Source organism: Corapipo altera, unplaced genomic scaffold, assembly GCF_003945725.1.
Source record: "Corapipo altera isolate COAL_440 unplaced genomic scaffold, ASM394572v1 44, whole genome shotgun sequence".
Classification (NCBI taxonomy): Eukaryota; Metazoa; Chordata; class Aves; order Passeriformes; family Pipridae; genus Corapipo; species Corapipo altera.
Genome location: NW_020884880.1, coordinates 15,328,923 through 15,344,573, shown reverse-complemented (window position 1 = coordinate 15,344,573; position 15,651 = coordinate 15,328,923). Strand labels below are relative to the sequence as shown.

General features: G+C 37.9%; 1 long non-coding RNA gene across 1 annotated transcript; it reads right to left on the bottom strand.

Moving 5' to 3' along the window:
• Positions 1–223: 223 nt before the first annotated feature.
• Positions 224–15,559, bottom strand: LOC113945309. The gene is made up of 3 exons (XR_003527034.1): positions 15,018–15,559; positions 2,981–3,103; positions 224–260 (listed from the first exon to the last, which is right to left on the bottom strand). It is a non-coding gene; the product is annotated as an uncharacterized LOC113945309 (long non-coding RNA).
• Between the last annotated feature and the right edge of the window lie 92 nt (positions 15,560–15,651).

Here is a 15,651-nt window from a genome sequence, read left to right as displayed (position 1 = left end):
AAACACTGTGCTGTAATCACAATCTTCACACTTCTGATGTCTGCTTTTACTCTTGTAGCTTCACTGCAACTCCTTTTCTCACACACTTACTGTCTGTCATGACAGACACAAATCAAAGGCACACTTAGTTTATCTGCTCCAAAACAGGTGTGTTACTCTGTCTACAGCTGTTGTAGATGACACCAGGCATAAAAAAAAAAAAAAAAAAAAAAAAAAAGCGCCTGTTTGAATTCTTCTGCAGCTGCAGAGGATGTGGGATTCTGACACGGAAAAAAAAAAAGTAAAAAAAGTCAAAATTCATTTCACACAAATTCAGGGGAGACTCTGTTACCTTTATACCACCTTTACTTTCAAGTCTCTCTTGCAAGTAACTTAGCTACATAAAAGGCATTCTGAATCTTCTGTTGTAGTATGTTCAATACAGTTATTAAGTCTCACATTTTAGCTCCCTGATAGTGGTATTATTCAGCAGCAGTCATTTCTTACACCAGATTAACTCATCCAGACACAAATCTTTACCTATTCTTTGTGTGTGGTCTTCCAGAGGAGTCTTCTCAGAGGGCAACTAGGAAAAGCTACACTGCTCAAAGCCTGTTATGTGTGAAAACCTACGCCTTACAACATGCGATTGCTTCTCCGCTACTTGGTAGCAGGGTACCTCAAGGAGCTATCTGGTTTTGCTGAACAGCCACACTGATAATAAGGAGATACAGCACAACAAAACACGATGTGAATGACACCCAGACTAGGAATATGGATCATTTACTGGTAGAATTTACTGGTGCTGAAGACGGCTATAGTTTTATACCACCTTGTGGTAAACAGAAGTTATTGCAATATTCAAGAGTACATTTTCTTTAAAATCTTCAGAGCATCCATGTTTTGAGGCTGTTTAGCCTCAGAACAGGTCCTTGACATTTCAGATTATTGAAGAAAAATCTCAAATATAAAAATAAGTTCAGATGCTACCACAGCTTTTGTCTTCACTCTATCCTCTGCATTCAGTGACATACACAAACGCAGCAATAAAACCACTTGCAAGATCTAGTAAGCTTTCCCAGGCAAAAAACCATAGTTCTTCCTCCTCAGAGGGAGTCTGAACATTTAATATACAGAGAATAGTATAAAATCAGTTCTGAAATATACCTTTATTTTATTATCACCAGGGTAATCCCATGAGCTTCCCTTGCTACATTTATGTCTTATTCTCTTCAAGAATTAAAGTACAAATACAAAAGTGTCTTTTCCACTGTTTTTATTTATTTATTTGTTATAAACTCTATAGAATACTTCTAAAAAAGAACCATTCTAAATTGGCGCATAGGACTGCAAAATGTTTACTCGGAAATCAAATGTTTAAAAGAACATTTAAAATCAGGGAATTACTCTTATGTGAAAGGGAAGGGAAACAGAGCACTCCGTTGGGGTTTTGCTGTTTCTAAGTTCAGATCAGTGGTGGGAACAGAGGCTACAGGGAATTCTGGAGGCTGAACAGGAAGATTAACAGTCCATTGTAATACTGTGGTAACATTTGTTCCAGAAAATGGTAATTTTGTTTCAGGTTCATAGAGAACAGGAAGTGTATTTTAAAAGGATACTTTGTATTCTTGCTGGCTTGAGTAAATTTTATGTCAACCACAGAGCTATTGAGTGTAAAGGGTTATAACAGAAAGACTGAGACAAGTTTAATTACAATATGGCAGAGCTATAAAGGAAATAAGTAGTATACCATATAGAAAGAAAAAATTGAGCATTTCTGTAATGAATATGATTTAGTTGGATAAGAGAATCCTTAGTATTTGCTTATTCTTTTCCCAAATTTGGTGAGTTGTGGAATGGACTAAGAAACATGGGAAGTTAGACCACATTTTGCAGATTTGTAAAGCACTATAAAGGATATAAAAACATAATGGGACAAATTTTTTCAAAACCTCTAATTTAGTAGTAGTGAGCTGAGTTGTTTGATTGTGATGAAAACATTTTATGGTTTTCTTTGAACAAAAATTATTTACACAGGGATAAATAGTTTCAATGCAACTATTTTATTTTCTTTATATATTTGATTTTTTCAGTGTTAATACCGACATGAAATTGAAAACATGCTGGGTACATTCTGACTGTGCAGGGGAAAAAACCCCTAAATCTTCTGAAAAACATACAAACTAAACACAAATAACTGTGTGTGATGTGTCATTTCAGTCATAGCTACCAACATGCAAGAGCATTAATGTAATTTTTAAAAATTCACAGTAGATTTCTGTAGAATCTTGTGATCACACATAAAAATCTGTTGTATAAATTCATTTAAAAATATCTAACACTTCTGTATGTTCTTGTGGCTTTCTATTAGTTATCTAGATTGCAGTAGTTCCTAGGAATCCTTGCAATATAATTCAGAGTTTGGCCAGCAGCTTCACTTCTAGTAACTTCTGTAATGTTATTCTACTATAAATATGAGCATTACATACTGCATTTGACAAAGTCTAGTACTACTTTATGTTGCCTTTTCCCCCCAGAATGACTTCAAACACTAAACTGGCACTGGAATATTAATCTTTTTGCCTATGTGATAAGAATTCAAACTCATAAGAGCTGGAAAACATCTAGAATATAACAGTCACAGGTGTCAATACAGTCAGTGTAATATAGGTAGCTATTAAATTTGAAAAGAAGCTTGCTTGATAAGCAAACTAATATAATTTTATAGGTTGAGTTTACACAAGAATATTTGCAGTTGAGATCCATGCTGCCTGTTTTCTGCTGTCCTAATTATTTTATCTTTTTCACAGTATGGTTCCCTCTAGTGATTCTTGTAAGGAAAGAGGCTACCTGATCCCTTAATCCATCTTGCATTTTATAAAAGAAGATCCAAATTAGTTTTGCTTACACCAGATGCTTTATGTGCAATTGGGTATCAGATAGTGGTGACTGAAATACGAAACAGGTAAATTCAATGATCTCCTTTGAAAGAATCTCTTACCTAGGGGAACTAGAGTGAAATGAGTTGTTTGCATAGTTGCTGCCACTGTGCAGTCCTGTCTCCTCCCCTTATGCAAACCAATGAATGTGTAAGCTGATTGCCAGATATCCCCAGTGTCAGACTCTGTAACAAGAAATGCAATGAGTATTTGACGGAAGAGAAGCAAAATCAGATTTAGTAGACTGGTTACAGCAGGCAAATATGTTAGCGAATGAACATATTATTCCTACAAACTTGAATGTGCTGTGGTAAGAAGTTTGTACAGGTAGCAGATTACAGAAACAGTAAAAAGTACAGTTAGAAAAATATACCAATAATTAGCTGTGCCAATGACTTGCTGTGTGGCCTTATGCAAGTTATGCAACTTCATATTATCTTTCAGTTTAAAATGTTATAATATTTTGCCTAAAGAATCATATAAAATATTTGAATGTCTCATTATTTATAAAAATTCATGTACTTCTATATTTAAAGAACATGTACATGAAGAGGTCCTATGAATCAGTAAAAATCTGATGATTAGTCAAACTACAGTAACCAAATCTCTGCTTAAAGAAAACAAAACTGTTGAATATACTGGTACTTTTATACATAACCTGGTGCATTTAGAAAGTTAGCAAAACCCAGGTAGAAGTTTTCATGCAGTCACCCTGTTTTGAGGGATGAGAGCATTGAAGCCCTTTCATACTAGTCACTCAGTACTACAGAACAGTCACTGATGTATTCAAGTTACTGTTATGCAGTCAGAGCCTATAGGAAAAAAGTGTGGCAAGAAGACAGCAAAGTTACCCTAATTAATTTTTTGGTAAACATTTCCTAGGCTTCCGCAAATAGTCAGGATGTAAATACTCAAGAAACATGGCTATCTACGCCAGATAATCAGTAAAACACATGCTAAATATCTAAGCCCACATCCCAAGTGATGTAGCCCATCCCAATGTCCTTCCCCAATTGTTATCACAATTTCAGTGGCCAATGAACACTGAGCACACTTTGGAATTCAATATATGAATGATGAGACATAGTGTGATCCATATTCTCAAAACTGCTTCTAGAGTCATAACTAAAGTGCCAACCTGGGATTACTTTTCTTCCCACTCTGCACTCTTCCTGGACACTGGAGACGCTCATAAGTCCAGAGAGGTTGTAAGGAGGTAAATTTAATTCTTCTGCCTACTCCATGTTCTTCTTATAAATGTCCTTCAAAGCTTTTTTCTTGCTACAATTATACTCTACAGGATCAATTTGCTGCAGGTAAAATCATTTCACTTTCATTCTGTCTCATAGGATTCCACCCGCTGGAGGGCCTCCTGCCTTCACAACCTGGGATTTTTCTACTCTGGACAACACTGCTATGTTGCCCAATAGCTGTGGACCCAATCTTGCATCCAGAGGTGCACCTCATCTTCAAAACCCTCCTGCAGACCTTTCTTTATTAGTTACAGCTGCCCTCCTCATCTCATCACACCTCACATAATAGCAGAGTCAAGCAGAAATGGTGAAAAAAACACTTCAGCTTTGAGATGCCACAGGTCTGTTCTGTTATGAAGCAAGAGCATAGGTTTTAACCATGAGTTTCTTAGCAGAGGTAAAACAGAAAGTAGAGGGGAAGAGATGATTCCCATGAAGGAAAGAAAGACATAAGAAAGAGAAAAAATCAAGAATAGGGCTTTTTTTCCTTAGACTCTTAAGTACAGAGGAATAGGAGAGAGTAGGCCAAGAGTTATTTTTCCCTAGTGCCAAAGGGCAGGTACGAAAAAAGTTTGTTTGGCAAAAGATAGCTTTACTGAACACACTTACTAAGTGAGCAGCCAGTTACCAGGAGTTACCTATAGAGAACCACAGGACTCTGTGGTTAGACTGGGACCAGGCATTCAAATCCCAGACTGAGCCCTGGAATCTGGCACATCTCTCACAGACCAGACGCTGAGATGTGTATGCTACTGTCACAGAGACAGCATTCAGAATTTGGATTGCATTCTGTTCACAGTGCCTTGTATTTTGCTAGAAAAATAATGAAGATTTTGATATATTCACAAAGGGCAACATTCCCAGGATCCTGGAGTCTGTCAATCTGCTAATGCCAGGCAATAATCTGGCTATGTGCTGAAAGTGTGACAAGGATGACTGCAGCAATGTCTCTATGCACTTCAAGGAAAACTGTATGTTAAAAATATGCTGAGGAGCAGATATGTCCTCGAAGAGGCCACAGGATCTCTGCATGGCTATGATGTTCACACTGGGGGTCATTGAAGGTCTCAGCTCTGACACATAAGAATATAAAGCACAGAAAGACAGGTCCATATTTCTACCCAGCTACACTCCTTCATCTCTTCCAAACTATAAGTGGGGTAGGAATGTATCAAAGTAAAAATACCATCTTATTTCCAGGCTATATCTCTAGCTTGCATACACCCGTTAATTCCTGCCTTCTAATACTTCCTTCATTGGTTCTCTTTTCCCCTCACCAATAGAAAACATCTACCCTGCTAACCTTGTCACTCTCCTCACTAGATCCCTCTGCTATATACCATCAGTTCCTTTCTAAGCTATGTGGTCAACTGCCTTATACTAAGCTATTTCTAAAATCCTATGAAAAATCTGTCATTTTCTCTGGTCTTTCTTTACTCAGATTGTTCACTAAGTCAACCAACATACATTTGGGTCTGCACATGACACAGACCTTTGAATGTCACTGACACTGCAGGACATTCAGAATTTTTTGTTGCATCACAGCTCCAATAAGTGTGGCACCTTAACAAGGCATTGTAAGAGCTTGTACAGATATCTTAAGCACTTGCAGTGTAAACAAGGTAAACAGACAAACATTGGACAAACAGTGCTATCAGCACATTGCATTAGGTGAAAGGGGTTCAACAGAAAACATGGAGACACATTCTAGACTTTGGAGTCATCCACGTGGAGACATCCACGATCTCCTCAGCAGAAAAATTCAATTCTCATTTATACAGACTTCAAAGATTCAAGTATTTTTTTAGTACAATAGTACAATGATTATTTACAGAGGTCACAACTGAAAATATTACAGTCAAGCTCCTCCTCCAAGATCTTCTCTAGTGTAATTTATATTTTTTTCTCTGTATTCCACGCAGATTACTGTGCTAGAAAAATAACTTCTTTCAAAGAGAAAAGCCTTGGAAATACTCTCAAATTTCAAGGAAGTTTTAATGGAGTTGTTTCTTCATGCATGCAATACTTGGGTAATTAATTATATGCAATCTTCTTTAAAAATATTCAAAACGCTTATCTCCTCCAATTATTCTCTCCATGTTACCTATATATGATAAATGTTACAAACCCACTAGGAATATCTAAGCTGAATATTTTTCTCCTATCTACTACTGGAAAAAAATGTTACCTCAATGAACCTATCATATTTTCTAATACAATGACTGAAATGCAATCTTAAGCAATCTCTGTTCAAAAAGTGGTGTCTCCATTCTTTACTATCATACGTCATCATTTTTTTGGGTAGTCCTCTGGCAGCTGTGAAAAAAGCTTTCCAGCCTTTTATCTATTTTCAATCACAATAGGCCGATTCATTACCATCTCTAGCTGGAGTTTTAACTGTGCACGTGATAGATAATACAAGAGTTTGCCAGAAAAATGCTGATTTTCAGTCCCAATTTTTAAAATTCCTACTGCAAAATTGAAAACAGTGAGTTCATTTGGGATTTTTCATTAAAAATATTCTTGTCTTTAGTCATTGGGAAGGTTTTTTCCTATAATTTCTCTAAATAGACGATACTAAGAAAGATATTTTGACTTTCATTTAAACTATTCAAAAATAAGAATAGGCATGTGAGAAGATCAGTCTTATCAGGTTCTCCATGTTTCCAACAATAATTCAATGAATTGTAAAACAAAGGAAAATTACATTTTTCGATTTCTGTTGAGCATTGGGGTGGGTGTTTCATTAAGATACTGATGCCATTGTAGACATCCCACAGGCAAGGACAAAGAGCAAGATCACTGCACTTGCATTTTCTTGTACTTGGCCTGTATTTGATACTTTTATCATTAAGGGAACCTTTGAAGAGTTAAGAAGCTCTTGTACTCAAGCTGCCAAGGTCCTTGCCCCAACTAACTCTGGAACAGAAATTCTAAAATTTAAGTAAAAGCAACAACAAAAATAAAAATACTTGCTTTGCAGAATGAAACTAATCAGATACATCAAAGACTTCATAATCTTTCCAGGTTCCTTACTGAATAGTTGTCTATGAATATGGATATCCCTATGTGTGTAAATGCTACAAGGTATGGTTGAAATTTAAATGGAATTCCAGGGCACTTTGTGGTTATCTTTTGACAGGAGAAAGGAATCAGTGCTAGAAGAGATCACTGAGAAGTTACATGAAGCCTGTAATAATCTTGATACAGGTTTTGGTACTGACCAAATATCTTTTCAGGTGACGTGGGGTGTTTGGTTTTTGCTTGACCCCATGGGAATCAATACTAAAGACCTCATTCTGCTCAACTGAGAGAATTTTGATTGAAGGCAATGGTTTCTAATGACTTTTCTTTCATCTTCAGCCTTAAGTATATCCTTACTCCTTACAACTTGCTATGAATATAGACAGTGAAATACCCTTACCAATTTTTCTATAAGTTGTTTCAAAATACGCAGCAGAGAAACCATCATTGGGGCTGCAAATGAGATTATCCACCCTGAAGTAGTGGATGTCAACAGGCAGAGGGCTTCACAGACACCAGAATGGTCAGGGCTGAGGCCAGTTCCAATGCTACCCTCTTTGCCACCTGGACTGTCTCCTCCAAAAGCATTCTGATTGCTTTCTCTGAATTCATTTCTATCACAATCACTGCTATGAAGGCTAAGTGTATGCATTCAGAGTGTTCAGTAGCTATAGTTTGATTTGAGGAACCCTACGCTTTTGACTTCTAACAAAAAAGAGTTGCATACAGAACTCCTAATTGAAATATGACTACCTCTCAAGCAAACGTTTTTTATGCCTCTTCCTCTTTGTTAATTTGTGGTCAGACAAGAAAAATTAACACCTGATATTCTATGATTATCAGGCAGCAATGGGTACAGTTCCTTACTTTCTTGAAGAAGTTGTAGATTGTTTCTTGTTCCTTTTCTTTGTAAAAAAAAGAATACAAAAAGCAAAGAAAATTGAGCATTTTTTGTAAGAATAGGGAGGTAAACATTCTTTACCAGAAAAGTCGAAAAATATTCACTTAGGATTTCTGGAGAGAACTGAGGCTCATGCTTGCTCATCCTTGCATAAAAATGTAGAAAAGCACAAGATGAACACACAGCCTTAACTACTAAAGCCATTCCACAGCATCAAGCATAGGACACAGATATATGGATACCAACACTGGGGTATACTGTGCCAAGAAGAAATACAGATTTTATACTAGTGCTTTTTGGTGAAAAAAAAATGCACCTCTAGTTCAAACAAACCAAAACCCAACCTGGATAAGTTATAATAGTTGTGCTCTAGTCTCTGTACTAATTTTCTTTATAGATCAATTATTTGACACATCTGCCTTTATAAAGAGGTTCTGTGGCCTCCACTTGTTCATTTGTGCAGAGGAAAAAACATCATACTGAGATCTCAAGTGTTGCAGCAATTAGTAAAATGAGAAAGATGGCATTCTAGGATTTTCAGGGACATTGTACTTCACCATCTTCAATTTTACAATTAGGATAACTTCAAATGTGTTTATAACCTTAAGAATGTCAACATGTTTCCATTATCTACTGTGTACATATTATTTTGAACCCACTTCACAGTGCAGAATATATTAATGTATTTATCTAGGTTCTGATAAAGTGGTCCTTCAGACACTTAAGGACTTAAAGCCTTCATAAAAGTCTTGTACAGTTAAGTATTTTAAAATGTTGAAAAATCATTAAATGTTAAATAACTTGCATATATTTTCATTGGTTCATTAGCATTTTTTGATTAAAAATGGCATGCAAAATTTACAAAGAGAACACTAAGGGTCTAATGCTCTCTGGCACTTAACAGTTCATGAGGGTATATTTTTATACATCTCTTAAAAAAAGAAGTAAAAGAATAAAAGGGAAATAAAAAGCTTAAAAAGAAACAGGGAGAATGAGATTTATTTTATCTTGCTTTGAACATGATGGGCAGACACAATAGATGACAGCTCCTGTATATTCACTGTTTCTCTCTGATAGAGGGGTCAGTCTCAAAAAGTGACCTACTATGTAGGGATCTGAAAAATGGACCTCGTGGGAGCCATACCCTTTTACTTTATTCTGAAAGTGTCCAACAACCAGTAACTAGTCTCTTTCCCCTCAGCTTTCAGAGGACTTCAAAGTTGATGTGGCTGGCCCCAGTCAGGTACTCACTGAGCCATGCCTGTAAAGCTGCTTGAAAAGACATTTTGTAAAAATACCATCTTGCTTACTCCTCATCTGCTATCTTTTTGCACTTAAAGCCACACTGCATACTTCTGAAACATTATTTCTTTTCTATTCTTAATAGTTTGATCATTTGCACACAAAGTAAAAAATGGGATTATATTGAACATTTGCACTGGTATTATGTCAATAAGGGCAATTTGTTCCATTGCCATCGTAATGCAGAGATCAGATGTGCTGTAGCACTGATATGACCTTTATATTGTTTCAGTCATAAGTTCTGTCTCTCTTCCAAATTCAAATATTCAAACCCCGCCTACTTCCAGGTAGATAGTTTACAGGCCTGCAAGGGATTTTAATCACATTACCTTCCATCCCTTATTCCAAAAGGAGAGAAAGGAAATCACTGACTCATTGGGCTGACCTCTTTATGTCTCCTGAAAGGGCTAGGACAGAGAGAAGATCACAAGCACACAAAAGAAAAGAAAAACAAATCATACATCTTATTTGGAAGCTGAGGACACTGGATATGAGAATGAGAAAACATGTCTCTACACAATAGCAAGCTCTTAAGTCCTGTATCACAATATAGCTACTACATCACTTACATGTGTGATTTTAGACTCACAAAATCCAAAATATTGTTACGATTTTCTATAATAAAGTTCTATAAATGTAAATCCAAGTGAATGTTCTACTAGGAATAAATTGTTGAATATATTTCTCAATTTGTTCAATTAAAAATTAAGCCTTTTTTTCCTCTGAAGTCCTTCACCACCTTTCTTTGCAAACAATTTTCCTTCTGTAGAGAGCAAAAATTGCACATTCTTGTGCATTTAAATGGAAATTTGTCAGATCCACATAAATAATAACACTTGTCAGTATTTGTCTGTACAGTAAGTAGCACAGTGGGAGATGAAGAGAAGCACAGTAAGAAAGGAGGGTGCTCACCTGATTCTTTTGATATTAGCTTTTACTTGGCAGAACAAACACCAGTTGGGAGCTCACATCTAATAAAGTTATTTGTAGAAAATTAGTCATGCGTAAGGTCAATAGAAAATGTCTTTATCCAATTAACTCAAGTGCTATAGATATAAAAACTTAATTTCAAATACAGAAATGTACCCATGAAAAACTGCAACGTGATGTTATGTATTATTCTGAAGGTGCTGTTTTCTGTTTACATCTGAAATTAATTATGAGTTTTCAAAGGATTATTTTTATGCTGACAAAGCTGAAATATCTTCTGCAAATCTTAACAAATATTTCTCATGTAGGGTACTATGCTGGATGATACTTGATTCATGCAAAACTTAAAGCCCATGAGTAATTACATTCAGTTCATGGTATTACTCACACCCTTTAATGAAGATACACATTTAAGTAACTTGATGACTCTTTAGAATATACTGGGTCAATTAAAGAATTAGGGACTTTTCATGCGGGCTGATCACCAACTTCCCCTGCTCCTCCCCTCCCCCAGAAGTCCATTTTTGAATCACTGAAGCCTCTTAGAATTCTAAGCAACTCATAAGGCAAAAAAATAGTAAAAGACCAGAATGAGAGTGAGTTGCCAAACCAAACCTCTCTACGTTGACAGACTATGCAGCAGACTAATGTAATAAGGAAAAAAAAGGCTGACTGACTTACATTTTCCTAAAAAATCTATTTCACCTTGAATCTGTGTGTGCCCAATTCCCTCTGGAATTTTAAGAATGTGATTGCATGACTAATTTTAAAACTAAACAAAATTACCATGTTTTTTTCTGAATGTAATTTAAGTGTGCACACTTGTTCAAGTTTGGAGCTGTTTATTTTAAATGGCAAATGGAAGATGGACCCATACCGACACCAAGAAACACCAAAGAAATCCCCTGGGAAAGGCCCAACATAGGTCATTACACCCACTGTCCCTCCATCTGGCTAAACAGAAGCAAGGAAGTTTTCTAGTCTGCCACCTAATTAATAAGAGCACAATTCCAGAATTCATTTGCAACTCAGTACTAATGAGTATATATTGACAGCAAGAGTTTCTATTTTAGACATATTAGTGAATATAATTGTATTCCATTCCCAATGATTGGCATTTTGGATCACACATCATAAAAGAGGGTGGAGATAAAGTTTTCCTCTCTGAAGAAATTCACTGTTGGATACCAGGGTTCCACAATAACAGCCAAATCAAATTGTTGGAATTTAACACTGTGAAGCACTTTTCTTTCAAATCACTTGATGATTTTGAAAACGTGAATCCATCTCTTACTATCTGTTTTTTAATCCATATGGAGCATCAATCCAAACTAAGATCTAGAAGTAAAACTACTAAAGCATATTAGAAAATCTTGGGGAAATGCACAAAAAGAATGGACAAGAACTAAAGTTAATTCTTTTTAAAAAGAAGTATAATTTTCCCTCTTCGTATTTATAGGACTGCAGATATATAAACAGTATTTTCCCATAGATCTCTCAATTTTTCCATTTTTTATTAACCTTGGATGAATTTAGATAATGTAATTTCTTAAGTTGCCTCTATATTTAAAATAACAGACAGTGTTTGACAATTATTACATGCATTTTATATGAATAATTAATTTTTAAAAGCACAAATATTCTGGTACTTGGCAAACAGAGAGTCTTTACTGATTCCTGTATTACAATAGTCCTTCTCTAGTTCTGTGTATTGTTTTCAGAGGTAACAACACTGAAGGACAGGGAAATAGTACTGCAGCTTGTGTTATGCACATCAGTAAGAATTTTAAATCCCTCACTACTATAGAGAATTGCAATACATTCCAGTGGAAAGATATGTTAAACACAAGTATCAATAGAGCATCCAGAAGCCCTTATCAGAATCACTGAGGCCAATACCAGGGATTTTGAAGGCAATGATTCTTTTCATACATGTTTTCAGACTACCTTAAAAAGCTAAGCCCTCTGATAAGCTTGAACTATTAACTGCGATGAAGCATATGTGTGCATCACTTCACAAATGGCAAAGTTGGACAAAAGGACATACAAGGCAGCTGAATATTTTAAGCATATTCATGAAGAAAGATTAGTTAAGGAAACAAAATTTATATGAGTTAACAGCAATAACCACCCTTTCCCTGACAATCTACAAATTTACATGTTAGTATACAGTGCTCATCATTAAAATCTAAACCTGTCACTTAAAACTAGTGCAATTTAAATACTAAGCTATTGTCACAGTATTTTCCGTGCTTTTCTAAGGTTAACTACACACAAATGACAAATGTAAAGTTGTACAGATGTGACCAACGCAATTGGAGTTATATAGCACAATTCACAAAAATGCACCATTAAGAGAAAGATACATGTTATTTAAAATAATTTGCTCTTACAGACCACTCAGAGTCTGTGACTGAGATTTGTGTGTTGCATCCTCAGTTGTACGTGGGTACAAACAAGAAATTTTCTGATGAAGTTCCAATTCAAACTCAAAGGGTGTGAGAAAAATGTCCTTATCACTTACCATGGTGGCATAGAGGGATAAGTCAGCTTTCCCTGAACATGGGCAAAATGATGAGTTGATTGGAGGAGAAGACTTCCATGGGACATCCCAGTAAACAGGGCCAGGACCTATGCTGCTTACAGTAGAATCTGACATGGGGCATCAGCAGCAGTCTGCAACTTATGATAAGGAAGCTGCTACACTTCAGGCAGGGTCTAAATTTTACTTTCGGCTACTAAATCAGTGTATCACAGAATCAGAGAATACACTGAGTTGGAAGGGACCCATAAGGATCATCAAGTCCAACCCTTAACCCTGCACATGACCATCCCCAGGAGTCACACCATTTGCCTGAGAGTATCATCCAAATGCTTCTCGAATCCTGTCAGGCTTGGTACTGTGACCACTTCCCTGGGGAGCCTGTTCCAGTGCACAACCACCCTCTGGATGAAAAACATTTTCTAACATCCAACCTAAACCTCCCCTGACACAACTTCAGACCATTCCTTCGCTGGTCCCCACAGAGAAAAGATCAGTGTCTGCCCCTCCTCTTCATCTCATGAGGAAGTTGGAACTGCAATGAGGTCTCTTCTCCAGGCTGAACAGCCGCTCCTCATACGGCTTCCCCTCAAGGCCCTTCACCATCTTCATTGCCCTCCTTTGGACATTCTCTAAGAGCTGAACATCTTTTTTATATTGCAGTGCCCAAAACTGCACACAATATTCAAGGTGAGGCCAGTGCAGAGCAGAGCAGGACAATCTTCTCCCTCGACTGGCTGGTGATGCTTTGCCTGATGCCCCTCAGGACATGGTTGGTCCTCCTGGCTGTCAGGGCACTGCTGACTCATAGTCAACTTGCCACTGATCAGGACCCCCAGGTCCCTTTCCACTGCACTGCTTTCCAGCATCTCATTCCCTAGTCTGTACATACAGCCAAGGTTGCCCCATCCCAGGTGCAGAATCCAGCACTTCTGTTTGTTGAACTTCACATGGTTGGTGATTGCCCATCCTCTAATTTGTCGAGGTGTCTCTGCAGGGCCTCCCTGTCTTCAAGGGAGTTAACAGCTCCTCTCAGTGTCATCTGCAAACTTGCTTAATATCCCTTCCAGTCTCCCACCCAAGTCATTTATGAAGATGTTGAAGAGCACAGGGCCTGCGATGGAGCCCTGTGGAACCCCACTAGTTGCAGATTGCCAGTCTGATGTCACCCCATTCACTATCACCCTCTGTGCTTGACCTGTGAGCCAATTGCTCACCCACAGTGTGATGTGTTTATCCAGCTGTGTGCTGGACATTTTGTCCAGAAGAATCCTGTGAGAGACAGTATCAAATCTTTACTGAAATCAAAAAAGATTACATATGCTGGCTTCACCTGCTCAACTAGGGCAGTTACCCTGTCCTAAAAGGAAATTGGGTTTGATAAGCAGGACTTTCCTCTCATGAACCCATGCTGGCTGTGACCAATGACTATGTTGTCTTTCAGATGTTTTTCAATACCTCTCAGAATAATCTTCTCCATAACTTTACCACGCACTGAAGTGAGACTGACAGGCCTGCAGTTTCTGCGGTCCTCCTTCTTGCCCTTCTTGAAAATTGGGACAATGTTTGCCAGCTTCCAGTCAGCTGAAATCTTTCCAGATTTCCAAGACTGCTCAAAAATCGAGAGAGGTTTTGTGATGACATCAGCCAGCTCTTTGAGGATTCTGGGATGAATCCCACTGGGCCCCATGGATTTGTAGGAATCCAGCTGGAGCAGCAGATCCCACACAATTTGAGGGTCAACTGGGAGTAGATCATTCTACAGTCATGATCCTCCATCTCAGGGCACTGAGACACCCTTGGTCCCTCATCCATATGGAAGACAGAGGAAAAGAAAGCGTTAAACCCCTCTGCCTTGTTTCTGTCTCTGTGAGGTGACCATCCTCACCATGTAACAGGCTGATGATGTTTCTATACTGCCCATTGCCATTAATGTATTTGAAAAAACTCTTTTTATTGCTCCCCACATTTCTGGCAGCTTCCATTCAAGCTGAGCTTAGGCTACATGAACTTTCTCCCTACTGCGGTAAGCAGCATCTCTGAATTCTTCCCATGTCACCTGACCTTGTTTCCACTGGGGATACACCTTCCTTTTTTGCCTTATTTCCAAGAGAAGCCTGTTCAGTCAAGCCAGGCTTCTGCCTCACCTGCTTGACTTCTGACATTTGGGAATTGCTACTCCTGTGTCCTTAGGAGGTGATACTTGAAAAGAGACCAGTACTGATGGATCCCCGCACCTGTAAAAAGATTTTCACAGGGGACCTTACTAATTCCCTGAGCAACCTGAAGTCTGCCCTCCTCATGTCTGGAGTCGAGGTTTTGCTGGCACTTTTCCTCCTGTCAACAGAGTTTTAAACTCGATTGCTTTGTGGTTGCTGTGGCCAAGACGGTCACTAATCTCCACTTTGCTCACAAGATCCACCCTGTTGACAGGCAGCAGATCAAGGAGGGCATCTTTCTGAGTCAGCTCCCTTAGGATCTGTTCCATAAAGTTACCATCCAGGTTTTTTAGGAATCTTCTGGCCTATGTTGTACCAGCTGTGTGATGCACCCAGTTAATTTCTGGCAAGTTGAAGTTCCCTACAAGGACAAGGGCACTTGACTTGGAAGTGTCCCTCAGTTCCTTAAAGAATTATTCATTGGCATCATCGTCCTGGCTGGGAGGTCTATAGTAGTCTCCCACGATGACACCCACGTTATTTGTTTGCCCCTTGATTCTTACCCAGAGGCTCTCAATGCTCTCATTACCCACTGTGAGCTCTATAGATTCTACATTCTACT